This window comes from Ctenopharyngodon idella, chromosome 18, assembly GCF_019924925.1.
Source record: "Ctenopharyngodon idella isolate HZGC_01 chromosome 18, HZGC01, whole genome shotgun sequence".
NCBI lineage: Eukaryota > Metazoa > Chordata > Actinopteri > Cypriniformes > Xenocyprididae > Ctenopharyngodon > Ctenopharyngodon idella.
The window spans coordinates 23,065,904-23,078,355 of NC_067237.1; the positions used below are offsets into that span (position 1 = coordinate 23,065,904).

Here is a 12,452-nt window from a genome sequence, read left to right on the forward strand (position 1 = left end):
CATCATTATTATTATTATTATTTTTTAAATCATGTGCTCTTGAAATCTTTAATGATGATGTGTTTACTGGCTCGAGAAGCTGATTCACTCAGATGTACGTCACAATAAGGAAGAAAAGGCAATTTATGCCGACTTAAAGGCCCACTGAAGTGCCTTGGAATGCGCAGCATTATTTAATGTGTTGACACAATTTCAACTGGAACAAGAAGACAGGGCGGGACATATCGAACAGCTCCTCCCCTTTTATAAAATAGCCAATAGCGTTTTGTTTATATCACAGCTCGACCAGAGCTGTTGAGCTTGGTAAAACCTCAGTTTCCTTCTAATCTCTAACCATTTGTCCTCCTAATCTCCTCCATATCGCTTTAAAATAGCATTCTGTGCAGAATTCAAATGAGTCGGATACGTTTTCTGGTCTGCGCAGACTCGTGGATATGATCGCTCTGTGCTATCGTGTCTCTGGACCGGAGCCAAATGTGTGAGCTGCAGTTCACGTGAAACCAGACTTCATTCGCCTCAATGGAAAGCATATTTACACTGTCTTATTCGTTCCCTATTCCCTATATAGTGCACTATGTGCCATTCACCATGTAGAAACTAGTAAATGTGTGAACAAATTACCGATTTCAGCTGCAGCTTCAGCGTCTATTTATAATGTCAGGGGGTGGGACACTTTAGATTCTAGAGAGCATTTGATTGGAAAGAAGATCTGATGAGAAGCTGAAGTCTGCGGTGATGTCCGTGATCCATTTTAGCAGAAGTGAGAGACTGTAACTTTTGAATGCTTAGCCTATATCTCCAAAATGCACTTTTTGTCAATGTTTTGGAACACACCAGCTTATTCATAACCTTAAGGCTAACATATTCATACTAAAAGCTAAAAAGCTTAAATTTTAATTTCAGGGGGACTTTAAGATTGATATGGGAGATATTGTATGTAAATAAAATCCATTGTAAAAGGATTGAATGTTTAAAAGTGAAATGGATGAAAACATTATATTAGTATATGAATGAATCATTGCTGTTTTTCTGCGTTCAATGTCCTTTTAAAGTTAATATGACACACTAATTTGCAGCCCATATTTAATTCCGGAATCTAATAGTCTATCGGATAGCTATACAGGATCTGTACCATAGGGAATTGATTGGATTGGTTAAAAAGTGGTTCCCAGTGAATCCCAAAAACATAATAGCATACTAGCCTACTCTTAGGCATGTAGGACATGTTACTCATAGTAGGGCATATAGGGCAATAATATTTTACATCATCCAGTTATTTGAAGTGCACTTTTCTTTTTAGACTACTACTTATCCTACAATATTTATTCTACAAAACTGCAAATAATAGTCCATTAGTAGCCTACGCGAATTGGGAAGCACCTCAGCAGGTACGGAGAGGAGTTGAAAAAAAAAGCGAATTTTGTGACGTCAGTGGTTTCAAAGCAGGCGAAAGTTACTCAAAATTAAATGTTGATAAAAGATCCCCACGACATACTGTTTTTTTATTCAAATAATTACTCGCACGAAAAGTAATAGCCTATGTAAACAGATTCAGATTTAATGTGTAGGCTACACTATTTTTTATAATATTCACTGTAGACTATTTACTAAAACTGTGGTTTGCTTTAAGTGTAACAGTAAAAGTTCGCCGACAACTGTTTTTCACCAAATAAACGTGTAGCCTATGTGTTGTTTACCAAGTGCTTGCAGTTTCAGCACCATGATCTCTGACGTCACGTGAGTTTAAAATGAGGCCGCGCGAGAGGCAGAAACATTCGGCAACAGTGTCGGTTACAGAGGATGAACCGCAGCGCACCGCTCTGACGGCACTGGTCAAATAAACACGAACATTGCGTCGAATGTAATAAAATACAGTCCAGGACTCTTCTTCATATAGTCTGCTATAAATTACCTACGAGAAAGTGGAGAGTTTGATTACGAAGACTATGGACGAACAGCAAGAAGCGATTTCAGATCAGGGAAAGTAAAACGGACCAGGAGAAGGTAGGATATATATATTTTGTATTTCGCTTTTAAAGCCCCTTTAGCCACTGTAATCTGTAATAAAATAATCATATTCGTAACACTGATATACGCTCTGTGTTGCTGAATCATATACAAGCTGTTCAGAATTTAACAGTGTTTATGAATATATTGCTGAATATCCATTGAAATAGTTTCTCGCATGTCTTATTTACAAATTTTAGCTTTAGACGAGTTTTTAAATCTATCCTTTGAACATTATGATTCAAGCATAATTTGAGACGATAGTTAAACTGGTCAGTGAAGGTACAAATAGCACATATAGGATTTATTAATGATCTCTTAATACTCTTGTACGACATTTACATTTGTTTTCATTCTGTAAGCTCGCTAATGAAATTAAATAAAATGTTTTATAGCAGAAAAATAAGTTATTTTTTTTGCTGCTAGTAATCAGTATTCCTTGTCACATAGGCTATAATTTTAGCTCATTTTGGGTGACGAGATCGATTGTTTGAGCTGTCAGTTTTGCTCAACCTATCGCTGCAGTCTATATTTATTTATAAGCGGGATAGATTTTCTCCTATAGCCAATGTTGACGTATCGTGCACAGTACAGTGTATTCATTCTATTGAGCCTTTTCTGGCTTTAATTATTTAAGCTGGGGAATGAGGTTATAAATAAAACTAAATGCGTTGTCGTAGCCTATATGTTAATAAAATCAAATATGCTGACTTAATCTATCTATATTTTATAGAGTATTGTTAACTGAATATTTTGCTAACTGCAAAATACAGTACTATATAATATTACGTTGTCAAACCACTCGTAATATTTTGATGTCTGTGAAACCTAGTGTTACCACAGTAATTTACAAGGGTTGTAACAGTAACGCTCTCATTGTAAAACACTTACTGACATTCATAAAACGAGTTTATGTATGCTAATGAAGACTGGCAAATACGTCAAGCATTTATAATATATGCGAGTTACTGTTGTTTTCTATGAAAGGCATAGGCATTTGAGACGAGACAACGCACCGGTCGCCCGGGATCGTCTTCTTTCCATTCATTACTTTTGGTAAAAAGTTTTTGGGCCACTAGATGGCTCTGTTGAGCAATTTGACAGCCTTATTGAGATGTTCAGAGCCCCTGTGCATAACCAAACAGATGCAGTCCTGTAAATATAGAAATATAGCAGGTGTAGATGATATAGTAGAGTCATTTTTTTCCAACAGCAATATTCCTTCATACAGACAAGAACAGCTCGATATATAAAATATAATTGGTTGGCTCTTCAGTGTTCATTATCAAACACAAGACTGCTTACATCGCTGTGTGCTATTTTTTTTTGGAAATCGTTGGTATCTGATTTGACAGTGTTTATATTGAAACTTAATTTTTTCAAGTGTATGGATATAAAGATTTTCCATGTCTGAGCTTTCCAGGTTGTTAGGCAGTTGCTTTCTCTCTGGCTGTTAAAAACCATGTTAAATGTCTCGTAACATCAGCACTAATGTCATATAGATGACTGAACGATACCATTCATGATGTAAGATAAGCTGCATATTCCGATAATTGACACAGAAGTCAGAGGTTAGTTTTTTTGCTCTTGTGTTCAAAGTGTGCATGACCTGCATCGAGTTCAGAGTGGATTTTGTTGCATGTACAACAAATATGTTCATTGTTTTGTCTGCCTCAGATTTTCAAGATTTGTTTCTCAGTCTGTCTGGCAAATCTAAGGCTATGTTTGCCTCCATGTTGGTTAGTCTGCTTGCCTAGACTGCATTACAGCCATCTGTCAAAAAGTCATAAATGTACTTTGCCAATACAGTAATGCAGCTTTTGTTTTCAGTCTTGAGCTTTTAGCCTAATTAAACAGCAGTCTTGTTGAGAAGATATTCATTAGTTGGCTGCTATTTATTCTGCCCAATTATTTCTTCAAGACAAACTAAAAACGACATTGTTATGTTTAGTCCCCCCCCCCCCCCTAATTTTTGGCATATTGTAAAAATTTCACTTAAAATTTGAATGCAGCTTCAATCGTAGGTTTAAAGTGTGAAAAGGTGCAAAACTGTTTAACTATGAGATTCAAATTTTATTTCACCGAAGATGATATTGAGTTATGTCAACACAGACACTACAATTGACCAGAGAACCATTAATAATACAATATTACAGCAACAATATCTAAATAAATGATGCAATCGATTTGCGAGATTTGTGATTTGGTGCAAATGTGAAAATAATGAGAATGTTTGATGATGTTGACTGCTTGTACCACTCAATATGACCTTGATGTCATGTGTTTTGAGTCCTGGGATGTTGTTGTCAAGCCTAACCCTCTGTGTGACTGAGCATGCATGTGTGTAAGCGAGACAGGAAGCTCAACAATGAGAGACTGAGCGCTGCTTTGTGCAGCACCACTGGCCTGTGAGCTCTGATTCGTCCTGACAGCACTTAATGACAGGGAAGCAGGGGCATTTTTGGTTTAATTTTCTGAGCTGTTTTGCAAAGTGAAGCTTGAACCAAGGGCAAAGAAATCTTTTGGCTCTTTTCAATGCTATGCAGTCGCCTGTAGAGTTTCCAGTTTCCAGTCTAGTAAACCTTTTCAGCTGGAAATCCTGATGTTTTCTTCAATCAATAGTCTTAATTAGTGCTGATTAATGAAGGAACACTGGCTGCGCATTGCTAATAGTTGTCTGAATTCCCAAGGACGAAGCACTTCAACTTTCTGCTTTGCCTGGCATTTTAAGTTTTGAATCAAATTTAAATTTATGACATGCTTTTGTACATTTCTGAAAGATTTAGGCCTGAAGATTTTCAAATAACCGATGAGATTCGTTTTAATTGGTTAGGTGTTGGAGCTGGTGAACTGAGGCATAGGAGTAGTTTTCAAATTAAGATTTCATTAGTATTCTGTGGCAATACGCTGACTCGAATCAATGCAGAAAATGAGCTGCATCCTTTTGTTTTAGTATTCAGATTCTAAAGGATTATTTATTATTTAGTCTGGTTAAATGTGGTCTCAACAACATAAAGTTAACATTAGTATCACAAGCTGTTGGCTTATTTTCATATTTTATGTCAGTTTCAGCCTTTGCATGGAACTTCTTAGAGGATTTAGATGTTAATATAAGCTAGGAAATTCGTGGTAAAGCCATTTCGAGTGTTGAAGAGTGATAAGTGTTTTACCAAAATCATTCGTGTGTGTGTGTGAAGGCAAATTGCTATATAAACTGGATGAAATGGCCTTGTTTTGTTGTGGCCCTCATCAGCGTCTCTGCTTAGTTTCCATTAGTGTAAGTTTGCTCATTTTCGTGTCATTTTTGTGTCTTATTTTTTATGACTGACACAAACAGGGATATAGAGAATCGAAGAGATGAAGAGAGCTGTTGGATTGATGTATATGTATTAAGTAGAATGCTAGAAGTATACTGTTTGTGGAAAAGTTGAAATTGATTGTATATTGCCCTGTATTTGATTGTACATGACGTCATACAATATATAAAATCTTTTTTAGTGTTTTGCTGCTCTTCAGATTTATCCCTTTCTGCCCTATCATTGCCGATGGGCTCACTTAACAAGAACGATTGACCTAGCAACAAAGGACTTTCCCCCAAGAAAATGTTTTACCTTTGCTGAAACAGCATTAACCACTGAAGTAACATACTCTAGTATGCTATAGGTGGCAGGGGTTTTCAAACTGTGGGTCGCAGAGTGGGAAAAGGTGGATCACGCAAAGTCACTTGGCTGCAGAACCGAGTCTAGTCTAGGGCTGCACAGTATACCAACATTAAATAGAAATCGCAAAACTTAACATGATTTACAAATCGCAAAGGCTGCGATTTAATTATAAATATGTGCGCTGCTTGTTTCAAAGTGAAGTGTGCATGTGTAACTTGTAAAAACAATTTTTTACAAGTTACACATGCGACTCGGTTCATTAAGTGGCTCAGTGCGCATTATTAATGAGAAGAAATTTGTTTACTCCGATTACCGCACTGTGTTCTGCATGAGATTGCATTACACTGGAGAATTCAAATGTCACGAAAGGCAGTTTCAAGTCTGTTCATATTCATTTCTGTCAGCGCTGTTGTCTTTCAGAGACATGAGTGTATTGTTTTTGCGTTCCTTCGCATGCTTTTGGCTACCAGTACATAAGGAAAATATGTCTGTGTACACACAGAAAAAGCATGAGAGCGTTTTCTGCGCTGAACACTGCAAAGAGTTTAACAACAGGGAGCAAGCGTGTTTCAAGTTTTTATGGACATGTTTCATATACTCTTTAACATCTGTAATTGAAGAAATTTAAACATAAATATTAGTATTGAAATTTTGCAGTTTTACTATAAAATAAAACATTTTTTATTAAATACTCGATTTCTGTCATATCAAACTTTTGATTAAGATTAAGCTTACAGTACTTCTGGAAATTTCATTTTCATGTTTTGATGTTGATGTTTTTTTTAACATTAATTGCTAGAAAATTACAAAATTATATACTTTTAGTGTTTTAAATAATTTATACTGTTTGGTAAAAGGCAGCTTATGTAATATTTACTTTGACTGCTTGAACAAAATCTGAAGCACTTCCTTTCAATCACAAATTCAATTTTACCATGAAAGTAAGATTTTGAGGCTCCATTTGTACACTGTTTTTGAAAAGTGTGCAACCATCAAAAATATATGAAATTGTAAGAACGTAAGTTTATTATTAATCAGACTGTCTTTGTAAACCATAAAATGATGGATGAAACAGCAGTCAATTAGAATGAGAATGGATTATTTTCTAAATTGGAATGGGCATATCAAATTTGACTCATTGTTTCTCCACTGGAGTTCACTTTATTATGTCTGGTAATATTTTTTAACATTTGATTTGATGGGGGTTCTTTTCAAAACAGGTGGAAATTCAGAAGAAATCGATCGTCTGTTTTATTTTCAAGGCATTCGATATTTTGGAGTATTCAATATCTGATTTGATTTAAAGAATTTATAGGTCAAACCTTGTAGAGAACTGATAGTAGTCTATATCTATAGCTTACACTGTAAACATGAACATGTCTTTGATAGTGCTTAATATAGTAACATCGGATGCTATACAATGGCACTGAAGACGGTGCTCAGTAGAGGAAACCTTCAATGTCATAGTACGACCTGACCTTTATTCTGCAAATCAAGCTGATTTCTTAATGAGCTGCTTGATAGATGTTATTTTAACCAAGGCATATTGAACATTATACATTGAACAAATACCCTGAGGTCAGAGTGGGAGCATTAAGAAATGTTAATGAAAAATATAAAGCCATTAGCTGAACCTTCTTGGGTCAGCTTCTGCTCTGTAATTGAAAACCTTGATGTATGTTTCTTGTTTCCTCTGATCGTGTATACAGAGGTTTTCAGATCAAGGACAGCCACAGTTTTCTTGATAGTATGTATCGTCCCTCTCCTTTCCACGTCCTTGTCTTCTGAACTCAGTCTGTATATTTTCACTGTTGCATGTCATCGGCTGTCTCAGTATGGCAAATCATGTTCTTTCATAAATATTTTTGTGTCAGTACTTGTTTTCAATCTTACAGATGTTTTTCTTCACGTTAACCCAGAGGTTAGTGTTTACTTTTCCACTGGGAGGAAAATTTGAAAGAGGTATGCCAAACATGTCTTTAATTGCAGAAAAGTATTAGGATAGAGTGCTTGGTAGGTTTTTATGAAGTGCCATCTGAATGTACAAATAGAGTCCACAGGTGAATTGTGCACAATAAGACCAACAAAGCCTTGTTATTAAAGGATTAGTCCACTTTTTAAATAAACTTTTCCTGATAATTTACTCACCCCCATGTCATCCAAGATGTTCATGTCTTTCTTTCTTCAGTCGAGAAGAAATGAAGGTTTTTGATGAAAACATTCCAGGATTATTCTCCTTATAGTGGACTTCAATGGCCTCCAAATGGTTGAAGGTCAAAATTACAGTTTCAGTGCAGCTTCAAAGGGCTTTAAACGATACCAGACGAAGAATAAGGGTCTTATCTAGCGAAATGATCGGTCATTTTCGAAAAAGATGTAAATGTATATGCTTTATATAAACAAATGTTCGCCTTCTAAGTGCTTCCGCCAAAACCGCATTTCCGTATTCTCCAAAAAGTTTACGCTGTATGTCCTACGCCTTCCCTATTCTACTTACGGAACGAACGCAGCGCCAGTTACATTTTTTCCGTAAGTTGAATAGGGTAGGCGTAGGACATACAGTGTAAACTTTTTGGAGAATACGGAAATGCGGTTTTGGCGGAAGCACTTAGAAGGCGAACATTTTTTTATATAAAGCATATACATTTACATTTTTTTTCGAAAATGACCGATCGTTTCACTAGATAAGACCCTTATTCTTGGTCTGGTATCGTTTAAAGCCCTTTGAAGCTGCACTGAAACTGTAATTTTGACATTCAACCATTTGGAGACCATTGAAGTCCACTATAAGGAGAATAATCCTGGAATGTTTTCATCAAAAACCTTCATTTCTTTTTGACTGAAGAAAGAAAGACATGAACATCTTGGATAACATGGGGGTGAGTAAATTATCAGGAAATGTTTATTTGAAAGTGGACTAATCCTTTAATGACTTGAACAGAAAGTGCTGTAATTTTACCCTGTCATAATGTAAGGGCTTGCATGAAACATGGTGAATATGACTCTAGGGAATGAAACAGATCATATTTGCTGTGTTTGGATGGATCACTCATTAATAATCAAGCAATTCTTTTGCGCTGCATTTGTCCAACAGAACACATGAAAGAGGAAGATTGTTTAGGCAGCTGTTGTTCTTTGCAAAGACATTAGTGTCAAATTAAGACAGCCATTAAAGTCAGCCGTGAGACTATATGTTACATAGTATTGGAAGATAGGACAAAGTAGCTCCTAAATTATCAAATACTTTATGAAATAAATGTAACCAGGCAAGACATAAAAAAGATTTTGCTTTGAGGATTTGAAAATGTTTGTCTGAAGTCTAGTGAATCTAGGGTTAGAATTTAAGATATTACAAAATCTGCACTACTGTACCATTTAAGTTTGGGGTTAAAAGAAAAAATCAATACTTTTATTCAGCAAGGACGCATTTAATTGATCAAAAGTGACAGCAAAGACATCTATAATGTTACAAAAGATTTCTATTTCAAATAAACTCTTCTTTTTAACTTTGGATTCATAAAAGAATCCTGAAGAAGAAGTATCATGGTTTCCACAAAAATTCCACAACAGTATTCAAGTTACATTGATGACAATAATAAATGTTTCTTGAGCACCAAATCAGCATTTTAGAATAATTTCTGAAGGATCATGTGACACTGTAAACTAAAGTTAATTCAGCTTTGCCATCACAGGAGTAAATCACATTTTAAACGATATTTAACATTATTACTGTTTTTAATGTGTTTTTGATCATATAAATGCAGCCTTGGTGAGACTTTTTCAAAAACATTAAAGGGTTAGTTCACCCAAAAATGAAATTTCTATCATTAATTACTTACCCTCATGTCGTTCCACACCTTCGTTCATCTTCGGAACACAAATTAGGAAATTTTGATGAAATCTGAGAGGTTTTTTTGTGCTCCATTGAAAGCAACGAAATTACCACATTCAATGTCCAGAAAAGTAGTAAAAACATTGTTAAAATAGTCAACTTGACTACAGTTGTTCAACTTTAATGTTATAAAACGACAAGAATACTTTTTGTGCACAAAAACAAAACCAAAAATAAGAACGCACAAAAAACATCTTAATTGTGTTCTGAAGATGAACAAAGGTCTTACGGGTGTGGAACGACATGAGGGTGAGTACTTAATGACAGAAATTTCTTTTTTGGGTGAACTAACCCTTTAAGAAATCTTACCGCCCTCAAACTTTTGAACTGTAGTTTAAATATTTGGTTTCAACAAGAAGGGTCCCATTACTTCCGTATCCAGGACTAGAGGACACGATAATGCTTATTTAATTTGATGAAACAGCTAGTTTCAATAGCTATTTTTTTCAGAGTGAAACAATCGTTCATATCTTACTGCAGTTTTCTGTACAGATGATGAATGATAAGTCGCACAATTGTGAGTTCAGAGGGAATAAGAATAGAATCAAATAAAGATCGGCTGTGAGCATCTTTAAGCAAAGCTAATTAACAAGCACTGATGTGAGCTTATAGTGAAGCTCAATAGAGCTCGTCTCTCTGATGCCAACTCCACACCTCTTAGCTGCGGCTCTGCCGGGTCCTGAATAATGCACTCATCAGGTCTTTTCCCGGTGGTTGTAATGACAAGCAGCTCTCCCTCGAGAATCCACTGACTTTTTACAAATACTGCTGATGGTCCTGCTTACATCTGCCACTTATCTCAATCAAAGCGGTATTACCATAAAGACCAGGTCTCAGAGCCGCACATCCTCTCTGACCTGCTTTCGGAAGATGTAAGATGTCGTCACACCGCAGGACGCTTCTTATGAGGGATCATCGCAAGCGTGGAAACTAAAGCGGCTCTGTTTTGTAATTGAAGTGGGTAAGGGTCATCGTTTTTAATGCCGCTTATAAATCTTACCTCATATTGAAAGGTTACATTAATGCAAAATTGAGTAGCTCACAGAAACCAGGCCATCTGCTTGTTGGCTCCACTGGAGCTTTGGAGTTATAGCATCATTTTGGATTTGGATTGAGTTGGTTATTCATTAACATTACAGGCTTTCAGTTACGGCACCCATTATGAGCACTATAGCCCAAGGACTTCATCCAGCCTTTACTGTAAACCAAGAGTGCCCCTGAATTGTATATTATGGGAGTCATAATTTACCATTGCAATCCCAGAGAGTGTGTCCCCCATTAACTTTATGCTTTTTTGCTTCAAGCTATTCCTGTCCCAGCACTCACAATGGAGAGACCTAAACAAGCTCAGTGTAGCATGGATCCGTCTTGTATTGTGAGACATCTTAATGGATGTACCGAGGGTGATGCTAGGTCTGTTCCTCTCCGTACTTTGTGTGCTGCGCGTTCTAGTCGGTTTGCTGTTTCCCTTTTAGTCCTCCATTGATGGTAGCTCACAGTTACTTTTGAGAGGTTTGTGTACAGCCGTTCTTGAACCACACTAATGGGTAAGCCTCGTGAATATGTCTGAACTTATCATAACTCTTTTTTTTCACCCAGCATGCAGTCTGCTCAAGTATGGACAGCGTGATTGGTAAATTACTATTCTCCGCACAGGCTCTGGGAGTCGTTAGAGTTGAACCTGCAGACGTCTCCATCACTCAGGAGAGAGGACATTAGCCATTCTGCGTGAGCCGCTTCACTCCACACCCTGCAGGAAACCTCTTTCTTTATTCTGTTAATATTTTCTCTGTGAAGTGGTAAAAGGCTGTACATTGGCTGTTCATTTGACTGGAGTTCTCAAGCAGTGAGACCAGCGTTGAGTTTAATTTCCTCGTATAAAACCCCGCTGGGGCCCTGGGGCGGATCACCTGGGTGGAAATTGCTTTTGGTGTTTCCTTCTGTCCTGTCCTAGACCAGACAACTGTGCTCAGGGACATCTCAATTGAACTTGTAACAGAGAACAGCACAGTGTGTTTGATGACATCCATAGGTCTGAGCAAAAAGGAAAGCACTTCTCCATTATCTCCAGAACTGATGGTGCAACTCTCTTTTTTTGAACTTTTAATGAAACAAGAGCTTGTTACAAAGAACTGGTGCTAGCATTTAATATTTCACATATATTATAATGAGCACACAGTTCCATACACACAACAAATGTGCATTTGTGGCCAATTATATCATCTTTAATGAAAATCTAACCTCAGCCAAGGAAGCTCTTTGTATTCCTTTCACATGGAAAAAGTCTCAAAAAAAAAGTCTGCACTGGACATTTATACCTTTATATTTTGATATGCTAGAGGCAGTTGATTCTGAGAAGTGACCTACTGTGACCTTTAACGGTATGTAGTGCCGTGGCAATTTCACAGCTTTGTTTTTCTTTTCTGAATTGCAATATGTGTATGTATGTGTTGACATATCCGTCCCCCTGCCAATTTCCACAACATATGACAGGGTCATAAGATCAACTTAAGGGATAGTTCACCCAAAAATGAAAATTCTGTCATCATTTATTCACCTTTGTGTTATTCAAACCTGTACAACTTAGTTTTTGAAGAGTATTTCATTTGCTTCTGTCAATAAAATGAAAGTCATTGGGCACCAAAACAACATTAAACCCCATTGACTTTATGGACAAAAACACATTTTTCAAAAAAATCATTTCTTTTTGTGCTCCACAGAAGCAAGACAGTTATACAGGGTAGGAACAACATGAGAGTGAGTAAATGATAAAATAATTTTATTTTTTGAGTGAAAACATCAATTTAACCACAGATACATTAGTGGGATCAGATTCTTTAAGTGTGAGCTTTAAAGAAATGTCATTCTCTTGAAATTTCGGGAAACATTTA

The 12,452-nt window shown here is 36.5% G+C and overlaps 1 protein-coding gene across 3 annotated transcripts in view; it reads left to right on the forward strand.

Annotated features, from left to right (window-relative positions):
- Positions 1-1,777: 1,777 nt before the first annotated feature.
- The window catches only part of megf11 (multiple EGF-like-domains 11), a 128,306-nt gene continuing 117,631 nt past the window's right edge, over positions 1,778-12,452 (forward strand). For all 3 annotated transcript variants that reach the window (XM_051869893.1, XM_051869896.1, XM_051869895.1), the window contains exon 1: positions 1,778-2,004. The gene's annotated coding sequence lies outside the window, so the exon portion shown is untranslated. The remainder of the gene's footprint in view (positions 2,005-12,452) is intronic.